This window comes from Vigna unguiculata, chromosome 3 (assembly GCF_037176805.1).
Source record: "Vigna unguiculata cultivar grain cowpea cultivar isolate G323 ecotype 2 chromosome 3, ASM3717680v1, whole genome shotgun sequence".
Classification (NCBI taxonomy): domain Eukaryota; kingdom Viridiplantae; phylum Streptophyta; class Magnoliopsida; order Fabales; family Fabaceae; genus Vigna; species Vigna unguiculata.
Window position 1 is genome coordinate 31,599,308 of NC_140794.1, and position 23,627 is coordinate 31,622,934.

Here is a 23,627-nt window from a genome sequence, read left to right on the forward strand (position 1 = left end):
CGTCTGGAAGAACATCATATGTCGTTACGGAATACCTCACACCATCATAACTGACAACGGCCGCCAGTTCATAGACAAGGGCCTCAGCGAATTCTACCGCAACTTGAAAATCACACATATAACCAGTTCCGTCGAGCACCCCCAAACAAACGGTCAAGCAGAAGCTGCAAACAAAGTCCTCCTCGGCCAACTCAAGAAGCGGTTTGACGGGGCAAAGGGGAAATGGCCAGACGAGCTCCTCAAAGTACTCTGGGCATATAGATGCACGCCCCAATCCTCCACCCACGAGGCACCATACGCCCTTGTCTACGGCACCGATGTTGTGATTCCCGTAGAAATCAGACAACCATCCCTACGCCAGCAACACCACAACACACAATCCAATGACGATTGTATGAATACCCATCTCGACCTTCTGTACGAAGCACGAGAAAAGGCACACATCCAAGACCTTGCGACCAAATTAAGAGCCGCTAGAAGATACAACTCCAAACTCAAGCTGCGCTCTCTCCACAAGGGCGACTTAGTCTGGAGGATGACCAGTAAAGCACGGAAACACGAAGGCAAATTCTCACCAAACTGGGAGGGCCCATTCCGTATACTAAAGGACGTCGGCAAAGGAGCATATCGTCTGGAGAAACTTTCTGGGGAACCACTACCCAGCACTTGGAACATTTCACATTTAAAGTTTTATTTTAGTTGAACAGTACTTGTAATCAGATGTACTCTTTCCTCCCCTGACATTTTTCCCTAAGTAGGGTTTTGGCCAGGAAGGTTAACGAGGCATCCACCCACCAATATATTACAAGGAATCCATTACTCAAGATTTGTCCTATCGCAACTCCCAGCCACTACTTTAAGTGCCACTAGTCGATATTAAAGCTAACACTCCCAGCCACTACTCTTAGTGCCGCTAGTCGATATTACGAACTAACACTCCCAGCCATTGCTCTAAGTGCCGCTGGTCGATATTAAGAACTCATACTCCCAACCACTGCTCTAAGTGCCGCTGGTCGATATTAAGAACTAAAATTCCCAGCCACTATTCTAAGTGCCGCTGGTCGAAACTCAGACTAACACCCCCAGCCACTACTCTAAGTGTCGTTGGTCGATATTAAGAACTAACGTTCCCGGTCACTGACCCAAGTGTCGCTGGTCGAAATCTATTCAAATTCCTAGCCACTACCCTAAGTGCCGCTAGTCGAAAGCTAAAACGAGTATCCTCAACCACTCCTCCAAAATGCCGAGCGGTAATACACTATCAAGAAACTCATTCACTAAACATGATATATCAACCCAAGCGCATTATATAACAGAAACAAATCACGTCACCATTAAACCAACCGCACGTATACGCAAATACATAAACCTCAACTGAGCAAGAAGTATAACGATATACCACATGAAATCGAATATGAACAAACAAGCTTGGCATTCATTTCCAAATAACGTTCCCACCATACAAGTCAATACATAGCGGCCCTCTCGGATTAGCACAACAAAAGAGAGGTACCCAAACAAGCAAATCAAAATTAAGCTCTCAACAAACAAAGGCCCATAGCCACATTACGAAAATTACAAAGATTTCGGCGCCCTCGGCCCCAAGAAACTACGCTAAACAACCTACTCCTCCCCTGCGTCATTATCCCCATCAGCAGCCTCGGCTTCGACCTCTTCACCCACACCTTCCTCGTTGGAAGCACGGTCATCACCAACGTTTATTGGAGTCGTCATCAAAGTGCCCTCCTCATCCCGTGCAACCTCCTCGCCCTCGGCCAGCGCCTTCAGTTTGCTGATCTCCGCCACGTCCAACATCTTGTTATCATAGATGTCCAAATTTACGTTGAAACGACAGTCGGTGACAGAGACCTCTTTATACAAAAAATCAGCCTGCCTCAATGCCTTCTCAAACCCCTTTACATGTTCCGTATACACGGCCTGCTATAAGCCGCTAATCTCATCGGCCGCCTCCTCAGACTCTGCTTTCCTCCTTGCCTGCAACTCATCCACCTCCCCTTGCTTTAACTTCAATTTTTTCTCCGCGGCCAACACGCCCACCTTCAACTTCTTCACCTCAGCCTCCAACTTCTTCTTCTCCTCATCCCATGTACGCTGATCAAGCTCCACCTGCACTTTCAACGTAGCCAGCTCGTCGGCCAGTTTCTTCTTGTCACCCGCAGCGATCTCTTCCTGCATCACGGCTGACAACTGGCGCCCCAGCACAAGTCCACGGGATGTATACTCATTCCATGCCCTCATAATCAGCCCAGGATCGGCGGCCTCAACAAGTGCAACCTCCAGATCCGTCAACTTGATCTCCACTCCCTTCCTCATCTGCACCTTCGCCTTCTCAAAACCGCCTAAGTCCGGGTTGTTAGTTCCACCAGGCGCAACACCCCCGTCTTGGCGAGAGCTCTCAACCTTTTCCTATCCTTACCAACCCCCTTCAGCTTTGAGACAGTCGGCCTTTTCGCAGCAGGATGAACCGTCTCCACCACAGGACCAGCCAAAGCAGGGCCTTTAGAAGAACCCTCCCCCTTCGAAGAAGCCGCTAGCTGATCCCTGATTTTAGCAAATAAATCTTCTGAAGCCCCCACTTTCTTTGCGTAATGAGCCATCACACCTGCAAAAACGCAACACATTTAGATTAGTCCAACACGCGAACCCATACAGCTACCAGAAAACATACCACAAACATCCTGCCCCGGATCATCCGTCAAGTAGCAACACAATCCACTTCCCAGGAGCCCTAGGCGACAATCTTTCCAAAACTTCTACAACCCGCCTACTGGCTAAATCCAACGTATCTTTAGACACCAACTCCCACTTGGTAGGAGAACTCGTCCAATACAGCGGAAACCTCGCCACACCCGCCTCATCCAAATACCACGGCTCATTCCCTGCCTCCATACTCACACGGAAAAACCCATCTTTAAAATTCTTGAAAGATTGGGTGAACCCATCCAACACGCAACTCCTTGGTCTACACACTAGTGACACCCAACTGCACGGATCCTTCGGCCTCGTCACATAAAAGTACAAAAAGCTCTCGGCGGTCGCCTCCAACCCAAGCGCCCTACACAACAGTCTGAACGCTTGCAAACTACCCCAGCTGTTCGGATGCAACTTGGTAGGCGCCACGTTCAACAACCTAAGGGCACCCATCGTGAAGTTGTCAAACGGAAGCCGGATGTGCAACTTCACAAACATACATGAATACATGTAAAAGAAGTCAGCAGTAGCCCCCTCTCTGCCATGACATACACACTCCACGGCACTCACCCGCTCCACTCTCATCGTGTCCGGATCAAAACCCCTCTCAAAAAGGTATATGCTATTTAACCAAGATCTAAGCATCCGAGACCATCTATACTTCGAGTAGCAATTTCTCACACCTTCAGCCACCCAAACATACCCGTTCCGCTTCGGCCATAGGGACTCGGCGTGCTCGCTAGGCGGATCCTACCGCACCTCCCGCTCCACCTCAACTCGCAATGACTCAGACGAGCTACTGAGAAACTCCAACCTTAATTCTCCATAACTCGCGTCAGACTCCCCGAAATTAGAACCATGAGAAGAGGACGACATACCTTCATAAGAAACAACACGGCCAATTCACGCAACTATCCTTAATCCCCAGCCGCTTTCTCTCTTCGCAAAGTCAAGAGCACAACTCAAGTATGACCCAACCACCACCCATGAGCCTTAAAGACCAAACACGCACCCTTTCATATCCCACACCAAACAGTGCAAGCCCAAGGCCCAAACCCCTTCGAAAAACGCACCCTAGCGCAAAACAGTACAACCCAAACGTCGCATCAATTCAATGCACCCTAACACCCCTATAGCACCTTCTGACAGCCACCTACGAACTCCTACTCAACCCTGGAAATCACCCAAACCGGCGCATACATAGCGGCCTCTCCACAACAAAGCCCCCCCCCACCGCCATCCAGTAAGTCTTTACATCACTCCGTTTCCTCAAGACTGAGAGGCTGGTATAGCCGTAGGGCACGCGACCTTAACCCACAAATGAAAATTGCAAAATAACACAACACCGGTAAGTCTTTACGTCAATATCTCCTCAAGACTGGGAGGCTGATGTCCCAGCCTAGGTACGCGGCACCAAACACATCCGCCAACCGTATACCAAAGCCCCCCCCCCCCCCCCCGGCTCAGGAAACACCTAACAAGGCTGATGATCGCCCACATCACATTACGCCATGGAAGGTCCCAACCCCTAGTATATGGCCCCCAGCAAAGCCTCGTGGCCGCTTACTCAAAGTCTTGCGATCGTTTACTCAACCTAGGTCACACCAACCGCATACGCTACACCAAACGCCCTCCCTAGAGCACGGCCCTCAGCAGAACTAGGGACCGCATATTCACAGAAGGAAACCTCACAAGATACGCGGCCCTCGACAACCAACCTGGTGGCCGCCCACCCCACGTTATGGACCGCATACGCCACATTACAGATATCTTTCCACCAAATAGCCCAGATCCGTGACACAACCACTCCAGTCAACCTGAAACCCCAAAGATCCTCATGACCGAGTACCGAATATTGTAAACCCTAGAAGGATCCTTTGGTAATTTCCTCCCTAAAACACTGGATCCAAGAATAGCCAAAAAGGGGATGATTTGGCCAGAACGCCCATTCCAGGTAGGACCCACAGGTAAAATAGTATAAATAGCACACTGTTCCATGCATTGATTACGCATTAAATTAAAATGGAAACGTAAAAGAAGATGGAACGAAAATTGATAGACATCACACTTCCAAGAATGGAAGATAATCCTAAGAGTTGAGACACACAAAGGGATAAAGGATCTTTGATTAAACTCATGGATTCTTGAATCACTCAAGAACTTAGGAGAATCATTCTCACTAAGATAGATGAGATAAAACTCGTTTATTTTCTGAATAACACTCAGCTTGCCTTCATTGATGAAAATGGTTCAACTTCTATAGCAGCTTTAACCATCAGAATTACAAAAGACACATAAATTTCAATATCATCTCGCTCAAAGGTATTAATTAATGATCCACTCAAACTAATAACGATCCGCTACTTAATGGTTGATTGTAACTGAATTTAAGGCTACCAAAAGTCATCCACAAACTTTGAGCAAAGGTCCTCTTGATCTTCCAAAGTTTGGTTCTTAAGTTGGCATATACACCCTTATTTCAACTTGAAGATAAAGCAAAACTAAAGGCCACTAATTGGTTAAGCACAAACACAATTTGGTCAGCCAATTTTACAAAGCATTGGGCCCTTATTTAAATAAAACAAACTGCATCAACACTGAGCATTAGTCATCCTCCATTTGACCCATATGCAATTCACATCATACCCTCCTTCTTCGAGAAGATTTGTCCCGAATCTTAAGACACTAGTTTTAATATAAGTTTATTATGATCTTGTGAAGGAATTTTATTTTTTCACAAGTTGAAACTAACTCTCATCTTCCAGGATCAAATTCAACTTGATATTTGTTACTTTCCAATGGTTGCAATCCGTCGATACCATTTCTTGGCAACAGTACCCCACCTTGATATAAAACAATAAATAATTCCATGCATTGTGTTTGACAAATTTGGTTCTTATCGACGGACCAAATGCATAATAAAGCACTATGAACAAGCTTCCTTTTTAAACATGGAAGTTGGTGTGTTTTATTCACATGCTTATCCTTTTGTTCCTGTAAAATGACATCACAAACTGTAGTAGAACAAACATTGACGAATAAACTTTCTTTAGTTCTATTTCCTTTTCTTTAATTTCCCTTCCTTCTGCAGTTTATACTACTTCTTTTTCTGTTTTCTCCTTCAGCCTACGTTGATCCTTACTGACTTTTCTTGGTGTCATAAATTTCTACTTCTTTTGATGTCCGTCATGCCTCAAATAAAGGGAACGTTCATCAAGATGGAGTGTTTTAAAACGAAGCCATGCCCCATCCCAAAAGAAGATGACAAGAGTCCATGGGAGCAATATCACATAATACTTCTTTCACACATTGCCATGTACTGAATTTGATCCATGCTTGTCCAGATGAAAGGTTGCTGGTAACTGGAGTTTCTCCACCAATCTTTGGCTCACAACATTGTTTTCGCTTCCGTAATCGAATGCAACTAAACATGGATGGCCTTCGGTTAAACACTTTGTATAATAAACTTCATTTCCTATTCCAAATCTAGATAGCCAGGCTCTGAATACCAAATGATGTGAATCCACAGGGTTCGATTCGTTTGACTGATCTATCATTGTTGGAATGCTAACAAGCAAGAAATTTGAGAAATTATTTAAAACGAGAAAATGGAAACATAAAAGAAGATGGAACGGAAATTGATAGACATCACACTTCCAATAATGGAAGATAAGCCTAAGAGTTGAAACACACAAAGGGATAAAGGACCTTTGATTAAACTCATGGATTCTTGAATCAATCAAGAATTTAGGAGAATCACTCTCACTAAGATCAATGAGATAAAACTCGTTTATTTTCTGAATAAAACTCAGCTTGCCTTCATTGATAAAAATGGTTCAACTTATATAGGAGCTTTACCATCAAAATTACAAAAGACACATAAATTTCAATATCATCCCGCTTAAAGCTATTAATTAATGATCCACTCAAGCTAATGACGATGCGCTACTTAATGGTTGATTGTAACTGAATTTAACGCTACCAAAAGTCATCCACAAACTTTGAGCAAAGGTCCTATTGATCGACCAAAGGTTGGTTCTTAAGTTGGCATATGGACCCTTATTTCAACTTGAAGATAAAGCAAAACTAAAGCCCATTAATTGGTTAAGCACAAACACAATTTGGTCAGCCAATTTTACAAAGCATTGGGCCCTTATTTAAATAAAAGAAATTGCATCAACACTGCGCATTAGTCATCCTCCATTTGACCCATATGCAATTCACATCATACCCTCCTTCTTCGAGAAGATTTGTCCCGAATCTTAAGACACTAGTTTTAATGTAAGTTTATTATGATCTTGTGAAGGAATTTTATTTTTTCACAAGTTGAAACTAATTCTCATCATCCAGGATCAAATTCAACTTGATATTTGTTACTTTCCAATGGTTGCAATCCGTCGATAACATTTCTTGGCAACAGTACCCCACCTTGATATGAAACAATAAATAATTCCATGCATTGTGTTTGACGAATTTGCTTCTTATCGACGGACCAAATGCATAATAAAGCACTATGAACAAGCTTCCTTTTTAAACATGGAAGTTGGTGTGTTTCATTTACATGGTTATCCTTTTGTTCCTGTAAAATGACATCACAAACTGTAGAAGAACAAACATTGACGAATAAACTTTCTCTAGTTCCATTTCCTTTTCTTTAATTTACCTTCCTTATGCAGCTTATATTACTTCTTTTTCTATTCTTTCTTTTTCTGTTTTCTCCTTCAGCCTACGTTGATCCTTACTGACTTTTCTTGGTGTCATAAATATCTACTTCTTTTGATACCCTCATGCCTCAAATAAAGGGAACATTCATCAAGATGAAGTGTTTTAGAACGAAGACATGCCCATCCCAAAAGAAGATGACAAGAGTCAATGGGAGCAATATCACATAATACTTCTTTCACACATTGCCATGTACTGAATTTGATCCATGCTTGATCCAAATGAAAGCTTGCTGGTAACTGGAGTTTTTCCACCAATCTTTAGCTCACAACATTGTTTTCGCTTCCGTAATCGAATGCAACTAAACATGGATGGCCTTCGGTCAAAAACTTTGTATAATAAACTTCCTTTCCTATTCCAAATCTAGATAGCCAGGCTCTGAATACCAAATAATGTGAATCCACAGGGTTCGATTCGTTTGACTGATCTATCATTGTTGGAATGCTAACAAGAAGAAATTTGAGAAATTATTTAAAACGAGAAAATGGAAACATAAAAGAAGATGGAACGAAAATTGATAGAAATTACACTTCCAAGAATGGAAGATAAGCCTAAGAGTTGAAACACACTAAGGCATAAAGGACCTTTGATTAAACTCATGGATTCTTGAACCATTCAAGAACTTACGAGAATCACTCTCACAAAGATAGATGAGATAAAACTCATTTTTTTCTGAATAAAACTCAGCCTGCCTTCATTGATGAAAATGGTTCAACTTATATAGGAGCTTTAACCATCAGAATTACAAAAGACACATAAATTTCAATATCATCCCGCTTAAAGCTATTAATTAATGATCCACTCAAGCTAATAACGATCCGCTACTTAATGGTTGATTGTAACTGAATTTAAGGCTATCAAAAGTCATCCAAAAACATTGAGCAAAGGTCCGCTTGATCTTCCAAAGGTTGGTTCTTAAGTTGGCATATGGACCCTTATTTCAACTTGAAGATAAAGCAAAACTAAACCCCGTTAATTGTTTATGCACAAACACAATTTGGTCATCCAATTTTACAAAGCATTGGGCCCTTATTTAAAAAATAACAGAAACTGCATCAACACGGCGCATTAGTCATCCTCCATTTGACTATTATGCAATTCACATCATACCCTCCTTCTTCGAGAAGATTTGTCCCGAATCTTAAGACACTAGTTTTAATGTAAGTTTATTATGATCTTGTGAAGGACTTTTATTTTTTCAAAAGTTGAAACTAATTTTCTTCTTCCAGGATCAAATTCAACTTGATATATGTTACTTTCCAATGGTTGCAATCGGTCGATAACATTGCTTCGCCACAGTACCTCACCTTGATATGCAACAATAAATAATTCCACGCATTGTGTGTGACGAATTTGCTTCTTATCGACGGACCAAATGCGTAATAAAGCACTAGGAACAAGCTTCCTTTTTATACATGGAAGTTCGTGTGTTTCATTCACATGCTTATCCTTTGGTTCCTTTAAGATGACATCACAAACTATAGAAGAAAAAACATTGACGAATAAACTTTCTCTAGTTCCATTTCTTTTTCTTTTTTTTCCCTTCCTTCTACAGTTTATATTACTTCTTTTTCTATTCTTTCTTCTCCTGTTTTCTCCTTTAGCCTACGTTGATCCTTACTGACCTGTCTCGGTGTCATAAATTTCTACTTCTTTTGATGTCCCTCATGCCTCAAATAAATGGAACGTTCATCAAGATGGATTGTTTAAAAACGAAGCCATGCCCATCCCAAAAGAAGATGACAAGAGTCCATGGGAGCAATATCACATAATACTTCTTACACGCATTGCCATTTACTGAATTTGATGCATGCTTGATCCAGATGAAAGGTTGCTAGTAACTGGTTTTTCCCCACCAATCTTTGGCTCACAACATTGTTTTCACTTCCGTAATAGAATGCAACTAAACATGGATGGCCTTCGGTTAAACACTTTGTATAATAAACTTCATTTCCTATTCAAAATCTAGATAGCCAAGCTCCGAATACAAAATGATGTGAATCCACAGGGTTCGATTCGTTTGACTGATCTATCATTGTTGGAATGCTAACAAGCAAGAAAATTGAGAAATTATTTAAAACGAGAAAATGGAAACATAAAAGAAGATGGAACGGAAATTGATAGACATCACACTTCAAAGAATAGAAGATAAGCTTAAGAGTTGAGACACACATAGGGATAAAGGACCTTTGATTAAACTCATGGATTCTTGAATCACTCAAGAACTTGGGAGAATCACTCTCACTAAGATAGATGAGATAAAACTCGTTTTTTTTCTGAATAAAACTCAGCTTGCCTTCATTGATGAAAATGGTTCAACTTATATAGGAGCTTTAACCATAAGAATTACAAAAGACACATAAATTTCAATATCATCCCGCTAAAGCTATTAATTAATGATCCACTCAAGCTAATAACGATCCACTGCTTAATGGTTGATTGTAACAGAATTTAAGGCTACCAAAAGACATCCACAAACATTGAGCAAAGGTCATCTTGATCTTCCAAAGGTTGGTTCTTAAGTTGGCATATGGACCCTTATTTCAACTTGAAGATAAAGCAAAACTAAAGCCCATTAATTGCTTAAGCACAAACACAATTTGGTCAGCCAATTTTACAAAGCATTGGGCCCTTATTTAAAAAATAACAGAAACTGCATCAACACAGCACATTAGTCATCCTCCATTTGACCCATATGCAATTCACATCATACCCTCCTTCTTCGAGAAGATTTGTCCCAAATCTTAAGACACTAGTTTTAATGTAAGTTTATTATGATCTTGTGAAGGACTTTTATTTTTTCACAAGTTGAAACTAATTCTCTTCTTCCAGTATCAAATTCAACTTGATAATTGTTACTTTCCAATGGTTACAATTCGTCGATAACATTTCTTGGCAAGAGTACCCCACCTTGATATGTAACAATAAATAATTCTATGCATTGTGTTTGACGAATTTGCTTCTTATCGACGGACCAAATGCATAATAAAGCACTATGAACAAGCTTCCTTTTTAAACATGGATGTTGGTGTGTTTCATTCACATGCTTATCCTTTGGTTCCTTTAAAATGACATCACAAACTATGGAAGAAAAAACATTGACGAATAAACTGTCTCTAGTTCCATTTCTTTTTCTTTTTTTTCCCTTCCTTCTACAGTTTATATTACTTCTTTTTCTATTCTTTCTTCTCCTGTTTTCTCCTTTAGCCTACGTTGATCCTTACTGACCTGTCTCGGTGTCATAAATTTCTACTTCTTTTGATGTCCCTCATGCCTCAAATAAATGGAACGTTCATCAAGATGGATTGTTTAAAAACGAAGCCATGCCCATCCCAAAAGAAGATGACAAGAGTCCATGGGAGCAATATCACATAATACTTCTTACACGCATTCCATTTACTGAATTTGATGCATGCTTGATCCAAATGAAAGGTTGCTGGTAACTGGTTTTTCCCCACCAATCTTTGGCTCACAACATTGTTTTCACTTCCGTAATAGAATGCAACTAAACATGGATGCCCTTCGGTTCAACACTTTGTATAATAAACTTCCTTTCCTATTCAAAATCTAGATAGCCAGGCTCCGAATACCAAATGATGTGAATCCACAGGGTTCGATTCGTTTGACTGATCTATCATTGTTGGAATGCTAACAAGCAAGAAATTTGAGAAATTATTTAAAACGAGAAAATGGAAACATATAAGAAGATGGAACGGAAATTGATAGACATCACACTTCCAAGAATGGAAGATAAGCCTAAGCGTTGAAACACACAGAGGGATAAAGGACCTTTGATTAAACTCATGGATTCTTAAATCACTCAAGAACTTAGGAGAATCACTCTCACTAAGATAGTTCAGATAAAACTTGTTTATTTTCTGAATAAAACTCAGCTTGCCTTCATTGATGAAAACGGTTCAACTTATATAGGAGCTTTAACCATAAGAATTACAAAAGACACATAAATTTCAATATCATCCCGCTAAAGCTATTAATTAATGATCCACTCAAGCTAATAAGGATCCACTGCTTAATGGTTGATTGGAACAGAATTTAAGGCTACCGAAAGTCATCCACAAACATTGAGCAAAGGTCATCTTGATCTTCCAAAGGTTGGTTCTTAAGTTGGCATATGGACCCTTATTTCAACTTGAAGATAAAGCAAAACTAAAGCCCATTAATTGGTTAAGCACAAACACAATTTGGTCAGCCAATTTTACAAAGCATTGGGCCCTTATTTAAAAAATAACAGAAACTGCATCAACACAGCACATTAGTCATCCTCCATTTGACCCATATGCAATTCACATCATACCCTCCTTCTTCGAGAAGATTTGTCCCGAATCTTAAGACACTAGTTTTAATGTAAGTTTATTATTATGATCTTGTGAAGGACTTTTATTTTTTCACAAGTTGAAACTAATTCTCTTCTTCCAGTATCAAATTCAACTTCATAATTGTTACTTTCCAACGGTTGCAATCCGTCCATAACATTTCTTGGCAACGGTACACCACCTTGATATGTAACCATAAATAATTCCATGCATTGTGTTTGACGAATTTGCTACTTATCGGCGGACCAAATGCATAATAAAGAACTATGAACAAGCTTCCTTTTTAAACATGGAAGTTGGTGTGTTTCATTCACATGCTTATCCTTTTGTTCCTGTAAAATGACATCACAAACTGTAGAAGAAAAAACATTGACGAATAAACTTTCTCTAGTTCCATTTCTTTTTCTTTATTTTCCCTTCCTTCTGCAGTTTATATTACTTCTTGTTCTATTCTTTCTTCTCCTGTTTTTTCCTTCAGCCTACGTTGATCCTTACTGACTTGTCTTGGTGTCATAAATTTCTACTTCTTTTGATGTCCCTCATGCCTAAAATAAAGGGAACGTTCATCAAGATGGAGTGTTTTAAAACGAAGCCATGCCCATCCCAAAAGATGATGATTAGATTCCATGGGAGCAATATCACATAATACTTCTTTCAAACATTGCTATGTACTGAATTTGATGCACGCTTGATCCAGATGAACGGTTGCTGGTAACTAGAGTTTCTCCACCAATCTTTGGCTCACAACATTGTTTGCGCTTCCGTAATCGAATGCAACTAAACATGGATGGCCTTCGGGTAAACACTTTATATAATAAACTTTCTTTCCTATTCCAAATCTAGATAGCCAGGCTCTGAATACCAAATGTTGTGAATCCACAGGGTTCGATTCGTTTGACTGATCTATCATTGTTGGAATGCTAACAAGCAAGAAATTTGAGAAATTATTTAAAATGAGAAAATGGAAACATAAAAGAAGATGGAACAGAAATTGATAGACATCACACTTCCAAGAATGGAAGATAAGCCTAAGCGTTGAAACACACAGAGGGATAAAGGACCTTTGATTAAACTCATGGATTCTTAAATCACTCAAGAACTTAGGAGAATCACTCTCACTAAGATAGATATGATAAAACTCGTTTACTTTTTGAATAAAACTCAGCTTGCCTTCATTGATGAAAATGGTTCAACTTATATAGGGGCTTTAACCATCAGAATTACAAAAGACACATAAATTTCAATATCATCCCGCTTAAAGCTATTAAATAATGATCCACTCAAGCTAATAACGATCCGCTACTTAATTGTTGATTGTAACTGAATTTAAGGCTACCAAAAGTCATCCACAAACTTTGAGCAAAGGTCCTCTTGATCTTCCAAAGGTTGGTTCTTAAGTTGGAACATGGACCTTATTTCAACTTGAAGATAAAGCAAAACTAAAGCCCATTAATTTTTTAAGCACAAGCACAATTTGGTCAGCCAATTTTACAAAGCATTGGGCCCTTATTTAAATAAAAGAAACTGCATCAACACGGCACATTAGTCATCCTCCATTTGACCCATATGCTATTCACATCATACCCTCCTTCTTCGAGAAGATTTGTCCCGAATTTTAAGACACTAGTTTTAATGTAAGTTTATTATGAACTTCTAAAGGACTTTTATTTTTTCACAAGTTGAAACTAATTCCCTTCTTCCAGGATCAAATTCAACTTGATATTTTTTACTCTCCAATAGGTGCAATCCGTCGATAACATTTCTTGGCAACAGTACCCCACCTTGATATGTAACAATAAATAATTCCATGCATTGTGTTTGACAAATTGGCTTCCTATCGGCGGCCAAATGCATAATAAAGCACTATGAACAAGCTTCCTTTATAAACATGGAAGTTGGTGTGTTTCATTCACATGCGTAACCTTTTGTTCCTGTAAAATGACATCACAAACTGTAGAAGAAAAAACATTGACGAATATACTTTCTCTAGTTCCATTTCTATTTCTTTATTTTCCCTTCCTTCTGCAGTTGATATTACTTCTTGTTCTATTATTTCTTTTTCTGTTTTCTCCTTCAGTCTACGTTGATCCTTACTGACTTGTCTTGGTGTCATAAATTTCTACTTCTTTTGATGTCCCTCATTCCCCAAATAAAGGGAACATTCATCAAGATGGAGTGTTTTAAAACGAAGCCATGCCCATCCCAAAAGATGATGATTAGAGTCCATGGGAGCAATATCACATAATACTTCTTTCACACATTGCCATGTACTGAATTTGATCCATGCTTGATCCAGCTGAACGGTTGCTGGTAACTGGAGTTTCTCTACCAATCTTTGGCTCACAACATTGTTTTTGCTTCCGTAATCGAACGCAACTAAACATGGATGCCCTTCGGTTAAACACTTTGTATAATAAACTTCCTTTCCTATTCCAAATCTAGATAGCCAGGCTCTGAATACCAAATGATGTGAATCCACAGGGTTCGATTCGTTTGACTGATCTATCATTGTTGGAATGCTAACAAGCAAGAAATTTTTGAAATTATTTAAAACGAGAAAATGGAAACATAAAAGAAGATGGGACGGAAATTGATAGAAATCACACTTCCAAGAATGGAAGATAAGCCTAAGAGTTGAAAGACACAAAGGGATAAAGGACCTTTGATTAAACTCATGGATTCTTGAATCACTCAAGAACTTAGGAGAATCACTCTCACTAAGATAGATGAGATAAAACTCGTTTTTTTTTTTCTGAATAAAACTCAACTTGCCTTCATTGATGAAAATGGTTCAACTTATATAGGAGCTTTAACCATCAGAATTACAAAAGACACATAAATTTCAATATCATCCCGCTTAAAGCTATTAATAAATGATCCACTTAAGCTAATAACGATCCGCTACTTAATGGTTGATTGTAACTGAATTTAAGGCCACCAGAAGTCATCCACAAACTTTGAGCAAAGGTCCTCTTGATCTTCCAAAGGTTGGTTCTTAAGTTGGCATATGGACCCTTATTTCAACTTGAAGATAAAGCAAAACTAAAGCCCATTAATTGGTTAAGCACAAACACAATTTGGTCAGCCAATTTTACAAAGCATTGGGCCCTTATTTAAATAAAAGAAACTACATCAACACGGCACATTAGTCATCCTCCATTTGACCCATATGCAATTCACATCATACCCTCCTTCTTCGAGAAGATTTGTCCCAAATCTTAAGACACTAGTTTTAATGTAAGTTTATTATGATCTTGTGAAGGACTTTTATTTTTTCACAAGTTGAAACTAATTCTCTTTTTCCAGGATCAAATTCAACTTCATATGTGTTACTTTCCAACGGTTGCAATCCGTCGATAACATTTCTTGGCAACAGTACACCACCTTGATATGTAACCATAAATAATTCCATGCATTGTGTTTGACGAATTTGATTCTTATCGACGGACCAAAAGCATAATAAAGCACTATGAACAAGCTTCCTTTTTAAACATGGAAGTTGGTGTGTTTCATTCACATGCTTATCCTTTTGTTCCTGTAAAATGACATCACAAACTGTAGAAGAAAAAACATTGATCCTTGATCCATTTCTTTTTCTTTATTTTCCCTTCCTTCTGCAGTTTATATTACTTCTTTTTCAATTCTTTCTTTTTCTGTTTTCTCCTTCAGCCTACGTTGATCCTTACTGACTTGTCTTGGTGTCATAAATTTCTACTTCTTTTGATGTCCCTCATGCCTCAAATAAAGGGAACGTTCGTCAAGATGGAATGTTTTAAAACGAAGCCATGCCCATCCCAAAAGAAGATGACAAGAGTCCATGGGAGCAATATCACATAATACTTCTTTCACACATTGCCATGTACTGAATTTGATGCACGCTTGATCCAGATGAACGGTTTCTGGTAACTGGAGTTTCTCCACCAATCTTTGGCTCACAACATTGTTTTCGCTTCTGTAATCGAATGCAACTAAACATGGATGGCCTTCGGTTAAACACTTTATATAATAAACTTCCTTTCCCATGCCAAATCCAGATAGCCAGGCTCTGAATACCAAATGATGTGAATCCACAAGGTTCGATTCCTTTGACTGATCTATCATTGTTGGAATGCTAACAAGTAAGAAAATTGAGAAATTATTTAAAACGAGAAAATGGAAACATAGAAGAAGATGGAACGGAAATTGATAGACATCACACTTCCAAGAATGGAAGATAAGCCGAAGAGTTGAAACACACAAAAGGATAAAGGAACTTTGATTAAACTCGGGGATTCTTGAATCACTCAAGAACTTAGGAGAATCACTCTCACTAAGATAGATGAGATAAAACTCGTTTATTTTTTGAATAAAACTCAGCTTGCCTTCATTGATGAAAATGGTTCAAGTTATATAGGAGCTTTAACCATCAGAATTACAAAAGACACATAAATTTCAATATCATCCCGCTTAAAGCTATTAATTAATGATCCACTCAAGCTAATAACGATCCGCTACTTAATGGTTGATAGTAACTGAATTTAAGGCCACCAGAAGTCATCCACAAGCTTTGAGCAAAGGTCTTCTTGATCTTCCAAAGGTTGGTTCTTAAGTTGGCATATGGACCCTTATTTCAACTTGAAGATAAAGCAAAACTAAAGCCCATTAATTGGTTAAGCACAAACACAATTTGGTCAGCCAATTTTACAAAGCATTGGGCCCTTATTTAAATAAAAGAAACTGCATCAACATGGCGCATCAGTCATCCTCCATTTGACCCATATGCAATACACATCATACCCTCCTTCTTCGAGAAGATTTGTCCCGAATCTTAAGACACTAGTTTTAATGTAAGTTTATTATGATCTTGTGAAGGACTTTTATTTTTTCACAAGTTGAAACTAATTCTCTTCTTCCAGGATCAAATTCAACTTGATATTTGTTACTTTCAAACGGTTGCAATCCGTCGATAACATTTCTTGGCAACAGTAACCCACCTTGATATGTAATAATAAATAATTCCATGCATTATGTTTGATGAATTTGCTTCTTATCGACGGACCAAAAGCATAATAAAGCACTATGAACAAGGTTCCTTTTTAAACATGGAAGTTGGTGTGTTTCATTCACATGCTTATCCTTTTGTTCCTCTAAAATGACATCACAAACAGAAGAAAAAACATTGACGAATAAACTTTCTCTAGTTCCATTTCTTTTTCTTTATTTTCCCTTCCTTCTGCAGTTTATATTACTTCTTGTTCTATTCTTTCTTTTTTTGTTTTTTCCTTCAGCCTACGTTGATCCTTACTGACTTGTAAATTTTTACTTCTTTTGATGTCCCTCATGCCTCAAATAAAGGGAACGTTCATCAAGATGGAGTGTTTTAAAACGAAGTCATGCCCATCCCAAAAGATGATGACAAGAGTCCATGGGAGCAATATAACATAATACTTCTTTCACACAATGCCATGTACTTAATTTGATCCATGCTTGATCCAGATGAAAGGTTGCTGGTAACTGGAGTTTCTCCATCAATCTTTGGCTCACAACATTGTTTTCGCTTCCGTAATCGAATGCAACTAAACAAGGATGGCCTTCGGTTAAACACTTTCTATAATAAACTTCCTTTCCTATTCCAAATCTAGGTAGCCAGGCTCTGAATACCAAATGATGTGAATCTAGAGGGTTCGATTCGTTTGACTGATCTATCATTATTTGAAAGCTAACAAGAAAGACATTTGAGAAATTATTTAAAACGAGAAAATGGAAACATAAAAGAAGATGGAACGGAAATTGATAGACATCACACTTCCAAAAATGGAAGATAAGCCTAAGAGTTGAACACACAAAGGGATAAAGGACCTTTGATTAAACTCATGGATTCTTGAATCACTCAAGAACTTAGAAGAATCATTCTCACTAATTGGTTAAGCACAAACACAATTTGGTCAGCCAATTTTACAAAGCATTGGGCCCTTATTTAAATAAAAGAAACTGCATCAACACGGCGCATCAGTCATCCTCCATTTGACCCACGTGCAATTCACATCATACCCTCCTTCTTCGAGAAGATTTGTCCCGAATCTTAAGACACTAGTTTTAATGTAAGTTTATTATGATCTTGTGAAGGACTTTTATTTTTTCACAAGTTGAAACTAATTCTCTTCTTCCAGGATCAAATTCAACTTGATATTTGTTACTTTCCAATGGTTGCAATCCGTCGATAACATTTCTTGGCAACAGTATCCCACCTTCATATGTAACAATAAACAATTCCATGCACTATGAACAAGCTTCCTTTTTAAACATGGAAGTTGGTGTGTTTCATTCACATGCTTATCCTTTTGTTCCTGTAAAATGACATCACAAATTGTAGAAGAAAAAACATTGACGAATAAACTTTCTCTAGTTCCATTTCTTTTTTTTATTTTCCCTTCCTTCTGCAGTTTATATTACTTCTTTTTCTGTTTTCTCCTTCAGCCTACGTTGATCCTTACTAACTTGTCTTGGTGTCATAAATTTCTACTTCTTTTGATGTCCCTCATGCCTCAAATAAAGGGAACGTTCATCAACATGGAGTGTTTTAAAACGAAGCCATGCCCCATCCCAAAAGAAGATAACAAGAGTCCATGGGAGCAATATCACATAATACTTCTTTCAAACATTGCCATGTACTGAATTTGATCCATGCTTGATCCAGATGAAAGGTTGCTGGTAACTGGAGTTTCTCCGTCAATCTTTGGCTCACAACATTGTTTTCGCTTCCGTAATCGAATGCAACTAAACAAGGATGGCCTTCGGTTAAACACTTTGTATAATAAACTTCCTTTCCTATTCCAAATCTAGATAGCCACGCTCTGAATACCAAATGATGTGAATACACAGGGTTCGATTCGTTTGAATGATCTATCATTATTTGAAAGCTAACAAGCAAGAAATTTGAGAAATTATTTAAAACGAGAAAATGGAAACATAAAAGAAGATGGAAAGGAAATTGATAGACATCACACTTCCAAAAATGGAAGATAAGCCTAAGAGGTGAACACACAAAGGGATAAAGGACCTTTGATTAAACTCATGGATTCTTGAATCACTCAAGAACTTAGAAGAATCATTCTCACTAAGATAGATGAGATAAAACTCGTTTATTTTCTGAATAAAACTCAGCTTGCCTTCATTGATGAAAATGGTTCAACTTATATAGGAGCTTTAACCATCAGAATTACAAAACACACATAAATTTCAATTACAACCCGATTAAAGCTATTAATTAATGATCCACTCAAGCTAATGACGATGCGCTACTTAATGGTTGATTGTAACTGAAATTAAGGCTACCAAAAGTCATCCACCTTGATATGTAACAATAAATAATTCCATGCATTGTGTTTGACGAATTTGCTTCTTATCGACAGACCAAATGCATAAGAAAGCACTATGAACAAGCTTCCTTTTTAAACATGGAAGTTGGTGTGTTTCATCACATGCTTATCCTTTAGTTCCTGTAAAATAACATCACAAACTCTAGAAGAAAAAACATTGATGAATAAACTTTCTCTAGTTCCATTTATTTTTCTTTATTTTCCCTTCCTTCTGCAGTTTATATTACTTTTTTTTCTACTCTTTCTTTTTCTGTTTTCTCCTTCAGCCTATGTTGATCCTTACTGACTTGTCTTGGTGTCATAAATTTCTACTTCTTTTGATCTCCTTCATGCCTCAAATAAAGGGAACGTTCATCAAGATGGAGTGTTTTAAAACGAAGCCATGCCCATCCCAAAAGAAGATGACAAGAGTCCATGAGAGCAATATCACTTAATACTCCTTTCACACATTGCCATGTACTGAATTTGATGCATGCTTGATCCAGATGAAAGGTTGTTGGTAACTGGAGTTTCTCCACCCATCTTTTGGCTCACAACATTGTTTTCGCTTCCGTAATCGAATACAACTAAACATGGATGGCCTTCGGTTAAACACTTTGTATATTAAACTTCCTTTCCTATTCCAAATCTAGATAGCCAGGCTCTGAATACCAAATGATGTGAATCCACAAGGTTCAATTCGTTTGATTGATCTACCATTGTTGGTATGCTAACAAGCAAGAAATTTGAGAAATTAATTAAAACGAGAAATGGAAGATAAGCCTAAGAGTTGAAACACACAAAGGGATAAAGGACCTTTGATTAAACTCATGGATTATTGAATCGCTCAAGAACTTAGGAGAATCACTCTCACTAAGATAGATGAGATAAAACTCGTTTATATTCTTAATAAAACTCAGCTTGCCTTCATTGATGAAAATGGTTCAACTTATATAGGAGCTTTAACCATCAGAATTACAAAAGACACAAAAATTTCAATATCATCCCGCCTAAAGCTATTAATTAATTATCCACTCAAGCTAATGACTATGCGCTACTTAATGGTTGATTGTAACTGAAATTAAGGCTACCAAAAGTCATCCACCTTGATATGTAACAATAAATAATTCCAAGCATTGTGTTTGACGAATTTGCTTCTTATCGACGGACAAAATGTATAATAAAGCACTATGAACAAGCTTCCTTTTTTAACATGGAAGTTGGTGTGTTTCATTCACATGCTTATCCTTTAGTTCCTGTAAAATGACATCACAAACTGTAGAAGAAAAAACATTGACGAATAAACTTTCTCTAGTTCCATTTCTTTTTCTTTATTTTCCCTTCCTTCTGCAGTTTATATTACTTCTTGTTCTATTCTTTCTTTTCCTTTTTCTCTTTCAGCCTACGTTGATCCTTACTGACTTATCTTGGTGTCATAAATGTCCACTTTTTTGATCTCCCTCATGCCTCAAATAAAGGGAACGTTCATCAAGATGAGTTGTTTTAAAACGAAGCCATGCCCATGCAAAAAGTAGATGACAAGAGTCCATGGGAGCAATATCACATAATACTTCTTTCACACGTTGCCATGTACTAAATTTGATGCATGCTTGATCCAGATGAAAGGTTGCTGGTAACTGGAGTTTCTCCACCAATCTTTGGCTCACAACATTGTTTTCGCTTCCGTAATCGAATGGAACTAAACATGGATGGCCTTCGGTTAAACACTTTGTATAATAAACTTCCTTTCCTATTCCAAATCTAGATAGCCAGGCTCTGAATACCAAATGATGTGAATCCACAGGGTTCGATTCGTTTGACTGATCCACCATTGTTGGAATGCTAACAAGCAAAAAATTTGAGAAATTATTTAAAACGAGAAAATGGAAACATAAAAGAAGATTGAACGGAAATTGATAGACTTCACACTTCCAAGAATGGAAGATAAGCCTAAGAGTTGAAACACACAAACGGATAAAGGACCTTTGATTAAACTCATGGATTATTGAATCGCTCAAGAACTTAGGAGAATCACTCTCACTAAGATAGATGAGATAAAACTCGTTTATTTTCTTAATAAAACTCAGCTTGCCTTCATTGATGAAAATGGTTCAACTTATATAGGATCTTTAACCATCAGAATTACAAAAGACACATAAATTTCAATATCATCCCGCTTAAAGCTATTAATTAATGATCCACTCAAGCTAATGACGATGCGCTACTTAATGGTTTATTGTAACTGAAATTAAGGCTACCAAAAGTCATCCACCTTGATATGTAACAATAAATAATTCCATGCATTGTGTTTGACGAATTTGCTTCTTATCGACGGACCAAATGAATAATAAAGCACTATGAACAAGCTTCCTTTTTAAACATGGAAGTTGGTGTGTTTCATTCACATGCTTATCCTTTAGTTCCTGTAAAATGACATCACAAACTGTAGAAGAAAAAACATTGACGAATAAACTTTCTCTAGTTCCATTTCTTTTTCTTTTTTTTCCCTTCCTTCTGCAGTTTGTATTACTTCTTGTTCTATTCTTTCTTTTCCTTTTGCTCTTTCAGCCTACGTTGATCCTTACTGACTTGTCTTGGTGTCATAAATGTCCACTTTTTTTATCTCCCTCATGCCTCAAAAAAGGGAACGTTCATCAAGATGGAGTGTTTTAAAACAAAGCCATGCCCATCCCCAAAGAAGATGACAAGCGTCCATGGGAGAATTATCACATAATACTTCTATCACACATTGCCATGTAATTAATTTGATGCATGCTTGATCCAGATGAAAGGTTGCTGGTAACTGGAGTTTCTCCACCAATCTTTGGCTCACAACATTGTTTTCGCTTCCGTAATCGAATGCAACTAAACATGGATGGCCTTCGGTTAAACACTTTGTATAATAAACTTCCTTTCCTATTCCAAATCTAGATAGCCAGGCTCTGAATACCAAATGATGTGAATCCACAGGGTTCGATTCGTTTGACTGATCTACCATTGTTGGAATGCTAACAAGCAAGAAATTTGAGAAATTATTTAAAACGAGGAAATGGAAACATAAAAGAAGATTGAACGGAAATTGATAGACTTCACACTTCCAAGAATGGAAGGTAAGCCTAAGAGTTGAAACACACAAACGGATAAAGGACCTTTGATTAAACTCATGGATTCTTGAATCACTCAAGAACTTAGGAGAATCACTCTCACTAAGATAGATGAGATAAAACTCGTTTATTTTCTTAATAAAACTCAGCTTGCCTTCATTGATGAAAATGGTTCAACTTATATAGGATCTTTAACCATCAGAATTACAAAAGACACATAAATTTCAATATCATCCCGCTTAAAGCTATTAATTAATGATCCACTCAAGCTAATGACGATGCGCTACTTAATGGTTTATTGTAACTGAAATTAAGGCTACCAAAAGTCATCCACCTTGATATGTAACAATAAATAATTCCATGCATTGTGTTTGACGAATTTGCTTCTTATCGACGGACCAAATGAATAATAAAGCACTATGAACAAGCTTCCTTTTTAAACATGGAAGTTGGTGTGTTTCATTCACATGCTTATCCTTTAGTTCCTGTAAAATGACATCACAAACTGTAGAAGAAAAAACATTGACGAATAAACTTTCTCTAGTTCCATTTCTTTTTCTTTATTTTCCCTTCCTTCTGCAGTTTATATTACTTCTTGTTCTATTCTTTCTTTTCCTTTTTCTCTTTCAGCCTATGTTGATCCTTACTGACTTGTCCTGGTGTCATAAATGTCCACTTCTTTTTATCTCCCTCATGCCTCAAATAAAGGGAACGTTCATCAAGATGGGTTGTTTTAAAACGAAGCCATGCCCATCCTAAAAGAAAATGACAAGAGTCCATGGGAGCAATATCACATAATACTTCTTTCACACGTTGCCATGTACTGAATTTGATGCATGCTTGATCCAGATGAAAGGTTGCTGGTAACTGGAGTTTCTCCACCAATCTTTGGCTCACAACATTGTTTTCGCTTCCGTAATCGAATGCAACTAAACATGGATGGCCTTCGGTTAAACACTTTGTATAATAAACTTCCTTTCCTCTTCCAAATCTAGATAGCCAGGCTCTGAATACCAAATGATGTGAATCCACAGGGTTCGATTCGTTTGACTGATCTACCATTGTTGGAATGCTAACCAGCAAGAAATTTGAGAAATTATTTAAAACGAGGAAATGGAAACATAAAAGAAGATTGAACGGAAATTGATAGACTTCACACTTCCAAGAATGGAAGGTAAGCCTAAGAGTTGAAACACACAAACGGATAAAGTACCTTTGATTAAACTCATGGATTCTTGAATCACTCAAGAACTTAGGAGAATCACTCTCACTAAGATAGATGAGATAAAACTCGTTTATTTTCTTAATAAAACTCAGCTTGCCTTCATTGATGAAAATGGTTCAACTTATATAGGAGCTTTAACCATCAGAATTACAAAAGACACATAAATTTCAATATCATCCCGCTTAAAGCTATT